At 37.3% G+C, this 16323-nt stretch overlaps 1 protein-coding gene across 47 annotated transcripts in view; it reads right to left on the bottom strand.

Annotated features, from left to right (window-relative positions):
- LOC127516487 (receptor-type tyrosine-protein phosphatase delta) overlaps positions 1-16323 on the bottom strand; it is a 456273-nt gene that overhangs the window by 230980 nt on the left and 208970 nt on the right. For all 47 annotated transcript variants that reach the window (XM_051901159.1, XM_051901162.1, XM_051901178.1 and 44 more), the window contains exon 6: positions 15578-15626. The gene's annotated coding sequence lies outside the window, so the exon portion shown is untranslated. The remainder of the gene's footprint in view (positions 1-15577; positions 15627-16323) is intronic.

Raw genomic sequence — 16323 nt, 5'->3', positions numbered from 1 at the left:
AATAGGGTTGTCACACTACCAAAATTTCAGTAGTCGGTACCAATATCAAATTTCACAGTTCTCGGTACCAATTTCGGAACCACGGCAAAAACTATTGTAACTATTTTGTTTTATTTTTTCTCTGTCAAAATAAATAAATAAATACTAAATAAATGAAATTAGTACATTTTAATGATTGATTAAAACAGTAACACTTTTATACTTTGTTTATGTGTTTATACTTTGTTGGTTACAAAATGATTCGGAAGCGTGCAAAGACTCTGCCGTATTGAGCGGATTCTGACTAACTTAAATGTGTCTGATTGGCCATTGCATTCACAAGCTCAACAAACATGTCTGTGATTGGATCACACAAATATGCACAGGAACATTTGAAAGCAGCTGCCAATCAGCAAATACCAGATTGACTAGGTACTCAATACTACTGGTATTGCAGAAAGAGTGGTATTGTTACTTTTTAAAATGTAAGCATCGACTTGGTACTATGAAAATTCTACGAGAATAGTGAAGTCCACACCATAACTATAATGATATAGTTGGAATCACTTTCTGATTTTTTTTTTTTTTTTTTTTTTTTACTTCCAGCTGATGAATAATAAAAACATTGACAGCCAGTCAGGATCAATCCTGTTTAACGAGCTTGAGCATTTAAAGCGACAGATGACAAAACTGTAGCACACACTTATAATAAACAGTTATCGTCCATTAGTGCAGGCACTAATACTGTTATCGTTATAGTTTTTGTTCTTGGTTTCAACAGCCCTTAAGGCATGCCCGTTTACTATCTGGCCAAGGCAGACAAAGTCTCTAAAATTTAAACTGTTATTGAAAGGTAAGTCATTTTAATAACATATCTCTAATCAGGACTCGAATCTGTTTAATTTTAGTACCGTAAAATACTGTTAAAAAATCATAAAAAGTGGACAAATCGGTGATTGGCTCGCCTTGATTCTTGGTTCATGTTTCAAATATTCACACTCATGTGAACCAGCACAGACGGCGCTGAAAGACACTTTCTCTGTTTAGATATTCTTTGAAACGACAAACAACGGGGGGGGGAAATCTACTGAAAAGCTGCTCCACAAGAAAATACATCTCTGCATGTGCTCCGATTTTAAGATATGTACAGGTGCTGGTCATATAATTAGAATATCATCAAAAAGTTCATTTTTTTATTATAAATTATTTTTAAAAATGAAACTTTCATATATTCTAGATTCCCTACATGTAAAGTAAAACATTTCAAAAGTTTTTTTTTTTTTAATTTTGATGATTAGAGCGTACAGCTCATGAAAGTCCAAAATCCAGTATTTCAAAATATTAGAATATTTCCTAAGATCAATCAAAAAATGGATTTGCAAAACAGAAAAGTTCAAGTTCTTTAAAGTATGTTCTTTTGTGCACTCAATACTTGATCGGCAGGACATATTACAGCAAATGACTTGCTCCTAGCACAAATTACAGCATCAGTGAAGTGTGGCATGGAAGTGATCAGCCTGTGGCACTGCTGAGGCACTATTGAGCCTTCAGATCATCTGTATATTGTTGGATCGACTGTTTCTCATCTTTCTCTTGAAAATATCCCATAGATTCAGGTCAGGCATATTGGCTGGCCAATAAAGCACAGTAATATCATGCTCAGCAAACCACTTGGAAGTGGTTTTTGCACTGTGGGCAGGTGCTAAAGTCCTGCTGGAAAAGGAAATCAGCATCTCCATAAAGCTTGTCAGCAGATGGAAGCATAAAGTGCTCCAAAATCTCCTGGAAGATGGCTGCATTGACTTTGCACTTGATAAAACACAATGGACCAACACCAGTAGACGTCACGACCCCCCCAAATCATTATTGACTTCAGAAACTTCACACTAGACTTCAAGCAGCTTGGATTCTGTGCCTCTCCAGTCTTCCTTCAGACTCTGGGACCATGATTTCAACATGAAATGCAAAATTTACTTTTATCTGAAAAGAGGACTTTCGACCACTGTTCACTGTCCAGTTCTTTTTCTCCTTAGCCCAGGTAAGATGCTTCTGACATTGTCTCTGGTTCAGAAGTGGCTTGGTAGTCCTTTTCCTGAAGATGTCTGAGTGTGGTGACTCTTGATGCGCTGACTCCGGCTTCATTCTACTCATTGTGAAGCTCTCCCAAGTGTTTGAATTGGCTTTACTTGACAGTATTCTCAAGCTTGCGGTCATCCCTGTTGCTTGTGCACCTTTGCCTACCCAATTTCTTCCTTCCAGTCAACTTTGCATTTAATATGCTTTGATATACACTCTGTAAACAGCCACCCCATTCAGTAATGACCTTCTGTGACTTACTCTCTTTGTGGAGGGTGTCAATGATTGTCTCCTGGACCATTACCAAGTCAGCAGTCTTCCCCATTAGTGTGGTTTCAAAGAACAAAAGATACCCGGAATTTATACTGTAGGGATGGTCATTTAATGAAACTCAAATGTAAATATTCTAATATTTTGAGATACTGGATTTTGGACTTTCATGAGCTGTACGCTCTAATCAACAAATTAAAAAAAAAAAACTTTTGAAATGTTTTACTTTACATGTAGGGAATCTAGAATATATGAAAGTTTCATTTTTTAAAATAATTTACAATAAAAAAAATGAACTTTTTCACGATATTCTAATTATATGACCAGCACCTGTACAACATGCATTTGGGAACGCAAAATACTCAACCTATTTCATCAGATTTGGAATGAGAAGCATTTATAAATCTGTTGCCAACAACTTTAAAGAAACGTTAAGGGCTCCGAAATGCTTGAAGGTTTAATGTTTGAAAATGAAGAAGACATAAAAATTAGTATTGTAATTTTACAATTGTACTACAAAATAAATTAATTATGTTTTTAATAAAAAACATTCATTTTATTTTACTGTTCAATAGTATTATTATTATAATAAATTATTATTGTATTGTTAATAATGCAATAATATATATATATATATATATATGCGGCGTGGCATGGAGTCGATCAGTCTGTGGCACTGCTCAGGTGTTATAAGAGCCCAGGTTGCTCTGATAGTGGCCTTCAGCTCTTCTGCATGGTTGGGTCTGGCATATCGCATCTTCCTCTTCACAATACCCCATAGATTTTCTATGGGGTTAAGGTCAGGCGAGTTTGCTGGCCAATTAAGAACAGGGATACCATGGTCCTTAAACCAGGTACTGGTAGCTTTGGCACTGTGTGCAGGTGCCAAGTCCTGTTGGAAAATTAAATCTGCATCTCCATAAAGTTGGTCAGCAGCAGGAAGCATGAAGTGCTCTAAAACTTCCTGGTATACGGCTGCATTGACCGTGGACCAACACCAGCAGATGACATGGCACCCCAAACCATCACTGACTGTGGAAACTTTACACTGGACCTCAAGCAACGTGGATTGTGTGCCTCTCCTCTCTTCCTCCAGACTCTGGGACCCTGATTTCCAAAGGAAATGCAAAATTGACTTTCATCAGAGAACATAACTTTGGACCACTCAGCAGCAGTCCAGTCCTTTTTGTCTTTAGCCCAGGCGAGACGCTTCTGATGCTGTCTGTTGTTCAAGAGTGGCTTGACACAAGGAATGCGACAGCTGAAACCCATGTCTTGCATATGTCTGTGCGTAGTGGTTCTTGAAGCACTGACTCCAGCTGCAGTCCACTCTTTGTGAATCTCCCCCACATTTTTCAATGGGTTTTGTTTCACAATCCTCTCCAGTGTGCGGTTATCCCTATTGCTTGTACACTTTTTTCTACCACATCTTTTCCTTCCCTTCGCCTCTCTATTAATGTGCTTGGACACAGAGCTCTGTGAACAGCCAGCCTCTTTTGCAATGACCTTTCGCGTCTTGCCCTCCTTGTGCAAGGTGTCAATGGTCGTCTTTTGGACAACTGTCAAGTCAGCAGTCTTCCCCATGATTGTGTAGCCTACAGAACTAGACTGAGAGACCATTTAAAGGCCTTTGCAGGTGTTTATATATATATATATATATATATATATTTTTTTTTTTTAATTATTATTATTATTGTAAGACTTATTTAATAGTAAATTGAGTTAATAGTAAATCGAGATGTTAATTTTAAGGTTACTGAAAGAAGTTGGTAAAAAGTAATCTTATGTCTAAACACCCAGAAAGTTTTCCCAAATCTTTCAGCCTAAAAAAGGTCTTTAGACTAGAGTGAAAAGTCATTTTCAAAATCACCCCAATTGTTCCAGAATTATCCATTATTTCAAATTTCTTTTTTAATATCACAATGGCTGCTACAGAAAAATAAATCATTAAAAAATAAAATATTTATATATTTCCCCCTCCCCCAATATTGCCACTGACCTGAAAACTGAGAACTGATCTAGTATTGAGAGTTGAGAGTCACTTTTACTGGAAACCAAAAAAAAAAAAAAAAAAAACAATTAGATAAGCAATTTTCCATAAAACTTTCTCTCACATCTTAGAAATGTGCATTATATTTTGAAGTCTGACACAGTGCACTCATTAGAGAATGAAAAGGAAATGAACAAGACCTCCATTAAAGCTTCAAACCACTTCATATAGAATAACACACACTCAAAGACTTTCATATCAAGCTGAGTAAATTGGTCTTGAGTGACGTACAGAATGAGATTATTAAAACATTTGAAATTTTCAACAATGTAAAATAATTTGGGCCTGTTCTTATCTAACAGGAAGTTTCCCAGAACTGTGACATTTTCCAGAACTACTTTACCCAGTTGAGAGTTTCTCTCAATAAACCAGACTTACATGGTTACAGTTCATCATTGCATGCCTCATTATCGATCAGCTCTACAAAGATAAAAGTTAAGATTACAAATTATAATGATCGTACACAATCTACTGAACAGACTTGTATTCAAAGACCGACAAAACCTGACTGAAAGATTGACTGGCCATCTGAACCAAGACAAATATTTACTGTGAAAATTTGGTGACATAAACATTTTAATTGTTAATGGCTGTTAATGTGGTCAGTTGTTTTCAATTTCTGCGTCATCATGCCAGGAAATTTTCTCTTATTATCAAAGTGCCAGTCCCCGTGTACAATATCATTTATATTGTGGAAGTTTAGCTTTACATTTTACAGTATATGACAAGTTCCACAAGGTGAATCATAACACATAAACAGTTGTGTGGGTGCCAGACTTATTCATTTATAGAAATCTATCATTTATTCATTCTTTGTTCCAAAAATCCTTTTTTGGCGTGCGTGTAGAAATAATTATTATTACAGGTAAAAGAGGAGCATGAACATTCTGCTAAACATATTCTTTTGTGTTCCACAGAAGAAAGAAATCGTACAGGTTTGTATCGACATGAGGGCGAGTAAATAATGCCAGAATAATTGTTTCTGACTGAACTGTCCATTCTGTTTCTTAAACACAGATTAAATGTCATTCTCAGATGAGAAACTTCTCAATAAAAACAACACCAGTAAAGATGGAAAATCCAGAAGTAGGTCTCAGTTTAGTGAACTCTGAGTAGAGAAAGATTGTTTTCTTAATTAAAGATGTATTGTGAATCCCGCAGGACACAGTCAGGTGCGTAAGCTTGACCTGTTTTCATCTGAAGTCGCTGCGAGATGATTTTAATGTGTGCACATCTGTTTGCGGTGCATCTGCTGTTGAGTGTTCGTCTGTCATTTTTCATTTTGTCACTCGCCTGTAACAGTTTTTTAAATCCTTGCTGTTTTAGCTTGTGTCTCATGCAGAAATTCTTTTAAATGGATATTCACCTACAAATATAAATTCTGCCTTTATTTACTCACCCTTACTCATATCGTTATTAACCTGTGCTATGTTTTCTTCATGTTGTTTCCATACAACTTTTCCAGCTTCATTTATAAATTTTGCCAAAAAAAAGAAAGAAAAGAAAAGAACAAAAAAAAAGAAAGAAAAGAAAAGAAAAAATGCAACAGTTATGAAAATTAATAAAAAAAAAAAAAAAAAATGAACAACTCGAATAACAGGGTTGGAAAAGTCATCAGTCCCATGATTTAATACTCCGTAGAGCCACCTTCTGCTTTAATTACAGCCATTAATCTTTTCGGATATGTCTGTGTACTAGCTTTGCACACCTAGATTGGGGAATATTTGCACATTCTTCCTTGCAGAATAGCTCAAGTTCAGTCAAATTCCGTGGTGAGTGGAGACGTACACACAGGGAGAATCTAAAGGCCTGGAGGAGCCCACAGTGGAGCCATAGGAGAGCATGTGAGCGGAGTGGAGCTCGAGCGGAGTGATATTATTTCCTCCAGAGTGGACAGCGCTTTTCTGAAGATTCTGCTCCTCTCGCTAGTTAGCAAAGATTAATTTTGTGATGTACTCACAATGAAGTTCTTGTTCATACTTTGCTTTGGGGTAAAAAGAACATCAGGAAACACCTTTGCAGCAATATACTGCTAAAGAACATCCCGACGCGGTCCACACTGCTGAGAGCGCCATTAAGATGAATATGTGAATATTATATTATCCTCTCAATGACAAAAACACACAACAAATATGACAGCAGTGAAAAATAGTAAGAAAGCGCCTGATCTGATCATAGCGATATGGATATGATTGCACCAGCTCAAAAATTCAGCACTCAAGTCAAGTCACGTTATGTTTATTTATACCACTTAATAGCTACTAGCCTATTGCTTTAAAACCACAAATATCTATCTATAGGCCTACTGTAATTGAGATGTATTCAAGAAATTCATTAAAAACAGACAGACGTATTGTTTTGGTCTTAGTCAAAGGCAGCGGAAACATGGTAGTGGATTAATTTGTTACACACTTCAATCCACTTCAAAATACTGTCATTTTTGGGCATACAGATAAGTCTAAGACATCATAAAGGATCTACTTTTATTCGAGTACATGCACAATAACAACAAAACCTTGTGCTTTTGTAAAATAGAGAGAATAAACACTTCCAGCTGTCTCTGTCTCCACGCGAATCTTTCTGAAACACGTCTCATAAATGAACTGAAGCTCAGCGAATACTTATCACACAAACATGGAACATATTTCTAAAGAAAGCTTGAAATGTCTACATTTAAATAAAGCAATTCACATTTAAAGCAAATATTCTCCTGCAATGTAATCTGTATTAAACTAAAGAGATGCACACTGGCTCAGCTAATTATAGTTAATGTGATATTCATACTGTAATGTGCTGAATGCAAAATGGTAAATGCCCCCCAACTATGCCTTAAAAAGCATCAACAAAGGCTATAGTGTAGCCTTTAACACATAATGTACAGTACATAGAAACTTCATGTCGGAGCAGGATTTGAGCAAACGTCGTTTTATTGGTGAGCGAGAGCAGTACATGAGTGGAACGTTCGCTTGGGCCATGAGCGATTGAGTGGAGCGCACTGGCTTAGAGCGCAATATTGAGCGCAGCATCACACCACTCTGTTTCGCTCAAATGCTCAGAGCCGCAGTCAGGCGTGACCAAGGTGGAGACGTGGGCTTGGCAGCCCGGCAGAGCCACAGGGGTAGAGGGTTGAGGTGCAGCTAGTGATCTGGAAAGTCTGAAGCAGAGTCAGCGCGACAATAGACCAAGGTGGAGGTCCAGGCCTCGAAGTCTCGAGGTGGAGCTGAGGGATCCTTAGACCAAGGTGGAGCTGACGACTGGCCCAAGGTGGATCTAAACAGCAGGGCAAAACCACTGGACGAGGAGCTAAGGGCTGAAGAAAGACAGCAGAAGCAAGGCTGATGTAGAAAGACAGCAGAGGCAAGGCCGAGGAACTGGATGGCTTTGGCAGAGAAGGTGGGAGAGGGAGGCTCAGTGGAACCGTTTGTGACGAAGGAGACTTGGTGCTGGATGACAAAGGAGACTTGGTGCTGGGCTGAACCAGCGGCGAGGAAGACGACTTGGGACTGGACTGAACCAGCAGCAAGGATGTTGGCTTGAAACTGGATGGGACTAGCGGAGACTGGAGTCCTTGAATCATTTCATCACCCCGCTCATTACATAATATCTGTGGAAACCCAGCTTATTTCAAGCACTTCAGCAATGGGAATGTGGGCGGGGCTCCAAACTTTGTTAACAAACTCAACTAATAAGCCCTCAGCGATGAGAGTATGGACGGGGCTTCAAACCATGTAGACGAACTCCACTAAAAAGCCATCAGTGATAGGAGTGTGAGCGGGGCACTAATCCATTCCATTAAATTCCACAAAAATACCTTCTATGATGGTCTTTGTTGCCAGCTCACACACCTGTTTAGACTCCACAATGGGCTCTGGCTCCGGGATGAAATTGGCCTCTGCCGATTACTCTGGCTCTTGCTTTGTGGCTTGCTCGAGCTCTGAGTCAGGGGTGGGCTCTGGCTTATTATTCATAAAGGGGCATGGCTGGCTGGACTCTGGGTCCGGACTGGGGCTGGAGTTGTCCTCATCAGCAGGTAGTTGGTGTATGATGATCCAAATTGGACCAGCACCCACTCCACACACTATGCAAAGCTTCCTTGAGGACCTTCCATGGGCAGGCATACCTTCGACTGCTCGTTGAGGCTGGTGTTGTAGAAGATGCATAGAAAGCGGTTGTAATAGTGGGTGAGGCACACCAGATCTAGGAAGTCCCTTGTGTGATCCTCGAGGGAGCGATCCTCCTGCTCGAACAGGAGGAGGCAGGTAAATACATTATCTTTTTCTTCTGCTGCTTCTTCTTCTAATTCATCTTCTGCTAATCTAGGTTCCATGTTCTATCATGGTTGCATGTAGCTTAATCCGAGAGAGAGAGAGAGAGAGAGAGAGAGAGAGAGAGAGAGAGAGAGAGAGAGAGAGAGAGAGAGAGAGAGAGAGAGAGAGATGTGTGATGCAGAATGAAGATGAAACAGACTTTAATAAACGCAAAGCGTAAGAACACAACACACACACACACACACACACACACACACACACGATTGCACCGGTCCTCCTTCTCTCACGTTCATTCTGGACTCCATTTCCCAGCATCCCTTCTGGTTCTGATCTGCACTCTGTCAACAATTACCCACACCTTCCACTGATTATAACCTCATTTAGAGCACACCTGTTTGCATTTTAGTTTGTTATCTTGTGTTTATATTTCCCTCAGTTTCCTCAGTTATTTTTTCTAGTGTTGGTTGTTATGCACTCTGTTTTGTTTGTTTAATCAAAAATAATTTTGTTTTTAATTTATATATATATGTATATATATATATATATATATATATATATATATATATATAGTATCAATAATATAATTCCATAATATAATTCCATTATATAATTATGTACACTAGTCTTCTGTAGTCATATGTTGCTTTGTGTGAGAAACACATCCAAATTTAAATAATTATTGATTAGTTGTTCTTTTTGGAGCTTGACAGATGCTGTGAACTGTTGTTATACAAAAACCATCTGTAAAGACTCTGCAAAAAATATTTTCTAAATTTTATTTTATGGTTGTTCTGATCCTTACAGTTTAAAGTAATGTTTGATGTATACATACACTCTTTAAACAGTTCTCAGACTGTTTGTGATTTAGTTTGTTGTGATTTTTTTATTATTATTATTATTATTATTATTATTTTTTTTTTTATTTATTTTTTTTTTACTCTATTGAAGCATCTTACAAACCATTCCAGTTGTCAACAGCTACGTTCTGTAATTCCAGCTGGCTTTTGTTTTGTGCTGATCAGTAAATCCATCTTGGCAAGAATGAAAGTGCCACAATCTTTCCCTGGAGTAAAAGCCCATCTGAAAGACTTAATTTAGTCAAGCTTTATTTTGAGGTTTTATCTATCTGTGTGTGTGTGTGTGTGTGTGTGTGTGTGTGTGTGTGTGTGTGTGTGTGTGTGTTTGTGTCAGTTAGCTGTATATTCCTTAAAACTGAAAAAAACAAATCTGTTATTAAACCACTGCAAGAGTGGGGTAGTTTATGGAATGGTATAAATCTGCATGTCTGGATTGCAAATTGTGCAAGTTCATAAAGTTGCATAATGAGTTACTCAATATTGTGCTGAAGAGTTTGAGCATGGAAGAAAGGATGATTCCATAATGAAGATAATTAACTTCAGAGAGCTGCGTCTGGACCGCTGGCTCTGGTTTTTTAGGGAAATGAAGAGGAGAATTCAATTATTGGAGTTTTCTGAATCGTGACTCTGCAGAAATAATTATCTCTCATGTTTTGTGCGTATGTTAATTAGACCTTTAGAGTCAAAAGGAGAACAATGTTTAGACATAGATCCAGTAAAGGAAAAGGGTAATGGCTTAAACTAATACAATGAACTTAAACACGGCTTGAAATCTCTTATGAAATCTTGTTTGGTCTGCTGTAAAACTGGGTCAAATTATCTCTGTTCACCTAGAGGTCTGATATAGCAAACCTGAACAACACTGAAGACTGGAGTAATGATGCTGAAAATTCATCTTTGCATCACATTAGGGCTGTCACTAACGATTATTTTGGTAATCAAGTAATTGTTCAATTATTCTGACGATTACCTGAGTAATCGAACCCCCCAACTATAAAGTTTACGCTGTTCTTCTCCCAGTTCACCAGATACTTGCATCCATCCATGTATTTAAAAAGAAGTGGATGAATTCACGTGTTGTAAATCCGACAGATATAATTCTCTGAACCGCGGCAGTAAAATAATGGTGGCACTCATCGCTCATATAGCTCAAGTACTAACGCAATCATTATAAAGGTGCTTACACAACAAAACACATTCACTTACACATATGGCTTAAAATACATATATAACAGCAATAACACAATAATAATTGATTCAAGTAAAAGTATCAAAATCAAGTAATCATATTGTTTTACTGAACAAAACTGTCAAAATACATAATGTATTGTAAACAATATAACTAATGTACTTTATGTAATATAACAAATGCCTGCAAAGGGCGCCAACGGCCTGACGATTGTTTTTACACTTTACAACGCGATCCAATTTGTGTTTAATATTGGCTTACAACATTTATTTTAAATGTCCACTTAATCTTTAATATTTGGCCATGTCTTTACAAAACAAATGCTACAACCACTGTAATTTCTTTAACAAGAACATGTGGACTTAAATGAGGGCTTAAACTTTTATTTTGAAATTGCGATGTTAGCACATTTAGAAACATACTGATGTATTCTCCTGCGTTTGCGTAGGTTTATACATGACTTACCTTAAAAACCTAAAGAAATGTCGCACATTGCATTTACAGATGAACGTTAAAAACTCACAGCTTACGCGGAGATGGAGTTTGAGACGTGCCACTCATGTAAATGATAACAGTTTGTGTGGAGCTCCATTTACTCGTGAACAGCAGCTCTGAGACACACACAGGTAACCTACAAGCATGTAAATAATTACAGTGCATATTAAACCTGTAATATAAGTCTCTGGTGTCCCAGATTGTGTCTGTGAAGTTTCAGCTAAAAATACCACACAAATTTGCCCCTGAGTGTGAGCAAAAACATGCCGTTCTTGTGTGTGTGTCCTTTTAAACGCAAATTAGCTGCTGCTCCCTGCCCACTTTCCAAAAGAGGGCGGAGCTTTAACAGCTTGTGCTTCGGTTGCTCAACAACAACAAATCTGGAGAATCTCACACACAGCTAAAATGACGATTGTCAGTAACAGTGTTCAGCCTTACATTGTTCAAACTGGAGTCAGACACTGATGGAGAGACTCAGGAAGAAGTTACAACTTTTAGAATGCAACTGGAAGTTTCTGAATGGTTAGTGGATAAATTTATATAGTTGCTGTGGAGTTGATTCAACTCATCGACTAGCATCCTTTGTGCAAAATCCATATGGACGGCCACTATACATAGCGTACCTGTTTGTCAAACAGAGCCATAAACACCAGGCTAACGTTTATGATTGCTATCAAATGCTGTGAATGGTCTAATATATCCTTTTTTAGAAATTGAGCTTGCCAGGGTCAACTTGCAGGCTATCCAAGCTAACGAGACTCTAAATATTGTTCTGTGCTTGTCTGTGCAGCCAACGACAGAGCAGTTAGCATACTTTGCTGGAACTTTTGCCATGGCCTTAGAACTGGTACACCGTTTTTGCTTGTGAAAACAAAATGACGGCACCGTGGGTGTAAACGTGCAGATTAAGGGGTGGTAATATTATAATAAGATCCCCTTCCTACGTCACAAGGGGAGCGAAATCTGAGCTGCTCGTTTTTTACATGCTTCCAGAGAAAGGCTTGCCAAAACAAAGTTACCGAGTTGTTCTTTTTCATGTTTTCTGGGTTGGTAGATGCACCGGGGACCCGATTATAGCACTCAAACACAGAAAAAGTCAGATTTTCATGATATGTCCCTTTAAATAAATAATTCGGATGAATGATACTGGAATAGCTGCAGAAAATAGCTGTCACACTACTGAAGTATGTAGTTAAGTTAGTAGCCTCATTAATTTTAATTAATTACCCTAAAACACTGGCCTTTCAACCCACTGGGCCAAAGACATGTGGATCATGTCACTTACACATTCAGAATTGTAGACCCCACTGATGTTCTCATGTTCACAGTAACATTTTTCAGAGTTTGTCAACCGTCTCTCAGGTTATCAGATCCATTACATGCTGATTGCATTTAAAATTTAAAATCAAACTCTGATAAAAATAAACAAACAAATACACGTATATGTGGTGTATGGGGACTCTCCATAGATGTAATGGTTTTTATACTGTACGAACTGTATATTCTATCCCCCTACACTACTCCTACCCCTAAACCTACCCATCACAGAAAACTTTCTGCATTTTACATTTTTAAAAAACCTTAAATTACTTTATTTTTATGCTAGTTTTACAAATGATGACGTCCCTAAAGGGAGGTTTTTGGAGATTTTGTCAGGTTTTGGTCACTTCTGGGTACAAATTTGTCCCCAAAATATAGTCAAGTAATTACACACATCACACACACACACACACACACACACACACACACACACACACACACACACACACACACACACACACACACACAAACTATGTGGATGTGCAATCAACCAGCAGACAACTTATGGTTTAAATAAAAATGAAATATTAACTCTCTTATTCAGATGGTACTAGTTTTCAGTGAGGAGGTCGAGTATATTTGCATACTTTATGTCTAATTCAAATACATCTGTGTTTTTCTCTCACAACCTTTGCAAAAATTTGTGGAGCAAAAGACTTGCTGTTGTTCAGCAAAATCAGATGTTGTATTATTAATGATTAATGGTGATAAGTCCTGATCGCTGTACAGCTGAAATCAGCAGCAGAGATCAGACGTGTGTGTGTGTGTGTTTTAGCAGAGAGACAGTTTTATTGGAGAGAGAGACAGACGACGACCCTTCAGTCTTGGCTGTTTGAACTTGAGTAAATTGCGGGGTGTAAATCGTGTCTGAAGGCCGTTCAGAGCTGAATCACACTAATTCACCTCCTCTAAACTCACTCCAACATAAAATCAGACCATTTTTACATTACCTCAAAAAATGACAGTGGTGATAGAAATGCTAATGGCCTGTTTTTATGCTGACTCCTAAGTTTATTTGTATTTCCAGGCACATTGTCATAGTGAAATCTGAATACAAATCTACTCAAAGCTTCTCTTACAAAAAAACCACATGAATTTTCCATGTTCTCCACATATGCTGAACACATGTGAAGCATGTTTCCCATGTGCAAAGTTTATTTCACATGTGTTTTTAAATTCATGTGGTTTTAAACCATCACCAGTTTTGTTCAATAAATGGTTGAAACTGTTCAGTGATGAGGGTCATGATGAAGCAATTATTAATCAAAATAATACCAAAACTCGTAATATGACTAGAATGTGCGATTATCAAATGGCAAATGTTCTGATTAAATAAAACAAATACATGTGCTGTGTGTTTTAGATGAAAGTGTGTCACTGTGTCCATTTACATGTGAGCAGCTTCATCTGCATCTGCTCTGAGTTTGAATCGCTTTACCGTTCATTTCTGAACAAAACATGGTCAAACCATTTTATCAACCAAACTAAAAGCTCAATGAATTAACATTTGAAAATGAAGAAATTAAGACAGCCATAAATATTAATATTGTAAACTAACAATCAATATTGTAATACTGTTGTACTGTAAAATCAATTACAAATTCTTAATTAGTTAATTAATTAATTAATTTTACAACAAATAGTTGAGTTTACTTAGAAAACACGAGGAAACCGATTCATTTTTGAGGTGATAAAACTTAACTACCACTCAGTAGAGGTAACTAGAGGTTATATAGAAAACAGTAAACACTAACAGATCTCTCAAGATCTTAGCAGAGGAAGGTTAAACAACAACAACAACAGCATTACCAGCTTCAGTTATTACAAACCAGTTGACTTTATTTCTGTCATAAGTCTAAAGAAGTTCTTATTGAGAATTAACAGATGGTTAGTTGTTGATGATTTATTGAAAATAATAAAGTTCATAGTCACCATTATTGTGATCAGTGTTGCTTTAGTTGGGCTCTTCACCCTTGACTTTTAAACACTAGTTTTTCTATGGCTGCTGTAACTGTGTGTTTATAATGCAGTCATTATGACAGAAAAAGCCAATAGAAATACCGGGGTTAATCTTTTGAGTATTTACTGGTGGTGACATGATCAAATATCCTGGTTCACAGATCTTTTAAATGATACATTTTATAATGATTTCCTTAAAGTGAGCATTGTATTCGCTAACGGACTTGTGGAAGGGCCCTTCGTGAAGGTATTCAATTGTTCACTTTCATTTGGAAAGCTCCTACAAATGGCATCCCCTTCCCGGAGTGATCTTCAAGGGAGCAAAAACACTGTTTGGAATTTGCCCCCGGTCTCAAATTTTCACTACAGACTGTGATTTCAAAGACATCAGACATGGATGTTGAAGAAAGATAAAACAGTTAAACTTAAAAACCAGATTAAATTGAATGTCAAGAACAGCAGTGAGTAGAGGACCTGATATAAGCCACTGAACGTAACTGCGATCTGGAAAAGAGCGAAGGTTAGACTCGATTAAAGATGAATACGAGTGGATGCAGATCTGTTCAGATGACACACATCCTGAAGAACCGGATCTATTGTTCATCTCAGACATGGTGGCAAATGAATGTATATGATCGTTCATCAGTGATATCTCTGTAACATCTGCAAGACTTCAAGACTGAACACAAGAAACAACAGCACATTATAAAGACAAATTCAGCAGTCAAGTGTGTGACAAATCAGCGTTGATTATCGTCTCTGTGGGGTTTAAACGATGTCCTTGGTAAGTCAGTGTGTTGACACAGATCAACAAACCAATGCAAACAAACACCAATGATCACAAACACAGGTCACACTTGCCAATCAGACGAGCATTAGGAGATCCATATTCACAGCTTCATCAAAGCCTGATGAGGCAGGGTGACTTCAGCAGAGACAAACAGACATATTCATCTTTATCTGTCTCAAATGTTATCACAACCAAACCAACTATCACTTATTAACCAACCAAAAATTAGCCCCAAACTCTGGTTCATATATGTCTTCAGGTTTCTCAGAGCTGCTCTTGCAGTGTGTATGTGTGTGTGTGTGTGTGTGTGTTGGTTGATCTTACTTTGAGGTTGCAGAACTGAAAGTCAGTGGAACATTTTCCCTCCAGAGACCTGCACAAAAACACAAACATTTCATATGAGAAACTGTATGAAAATCAGTCATCCAGAGGAAACTTATACAAAAGACATATAAAATACAATCAGTCATCCTGATTAAACTTATGTGATTCTTTAAAACGTGTGAAAGAGAGAGATTTATGAAGTTTTTATTATTTATTTATTTTATGTGGTTCAATATTGCACACCAATGTCTCTTCTGCTCATCAAGACTGTATTTATTTGATCAAAATACAGTAAAAAACAGAACTATTGTGAAATATTATTACAATTTAAAACAACTGTTTTCTGTGTGAATATATTTTAATTTATCTGAATTTTCAGCATAATTTATAACACCATATTATATACATTGTAAATATTCATGCTGCAACAGATACAAAAACAGATCTAAGTGCCAATGGCTGTTAAACTCCAAAAAAGATAAAAAAAAAACACATTGAGTCATGGTCACATTGATCTGTTTTTGTATAGAAAAGAGCGACATGGACAAACGGCATCATGCAAGCACCCTCATTTGAAAATTGATGACAGAATCTTAATTTTTGGTAAACTACCCCTTTAATCACAGATATGACAGTCAGATATATAATTGTTATGATGTTTCATCTGTATCTTGTAGAAATAAAAATGTGCATAATGACGACTCATTTGAATTTCATTTGGCAGCAGTTGTATTGAAAAGCGACTC

Source organism: Ctenopharyngodon idella, chromosome 7 (assembly GCF_019924925.1).
Source record: "Ctenopharyngodon idella isolate HZGC_01 chromosome 7, HZGC01, whole genome shotgun sequence".
Lineage (NCBI taxonomy): Eukaryota > Metazoa > Chordata > Actinopteri > Cypriniformes > Xenocyprididae > Ctenopharyngodon > Ctenopharyngodon idella.
Note: the sequence above shows the minus strand (reverse complement) of the source record. Positions and strands in the feature narration are given on the sequence as shown.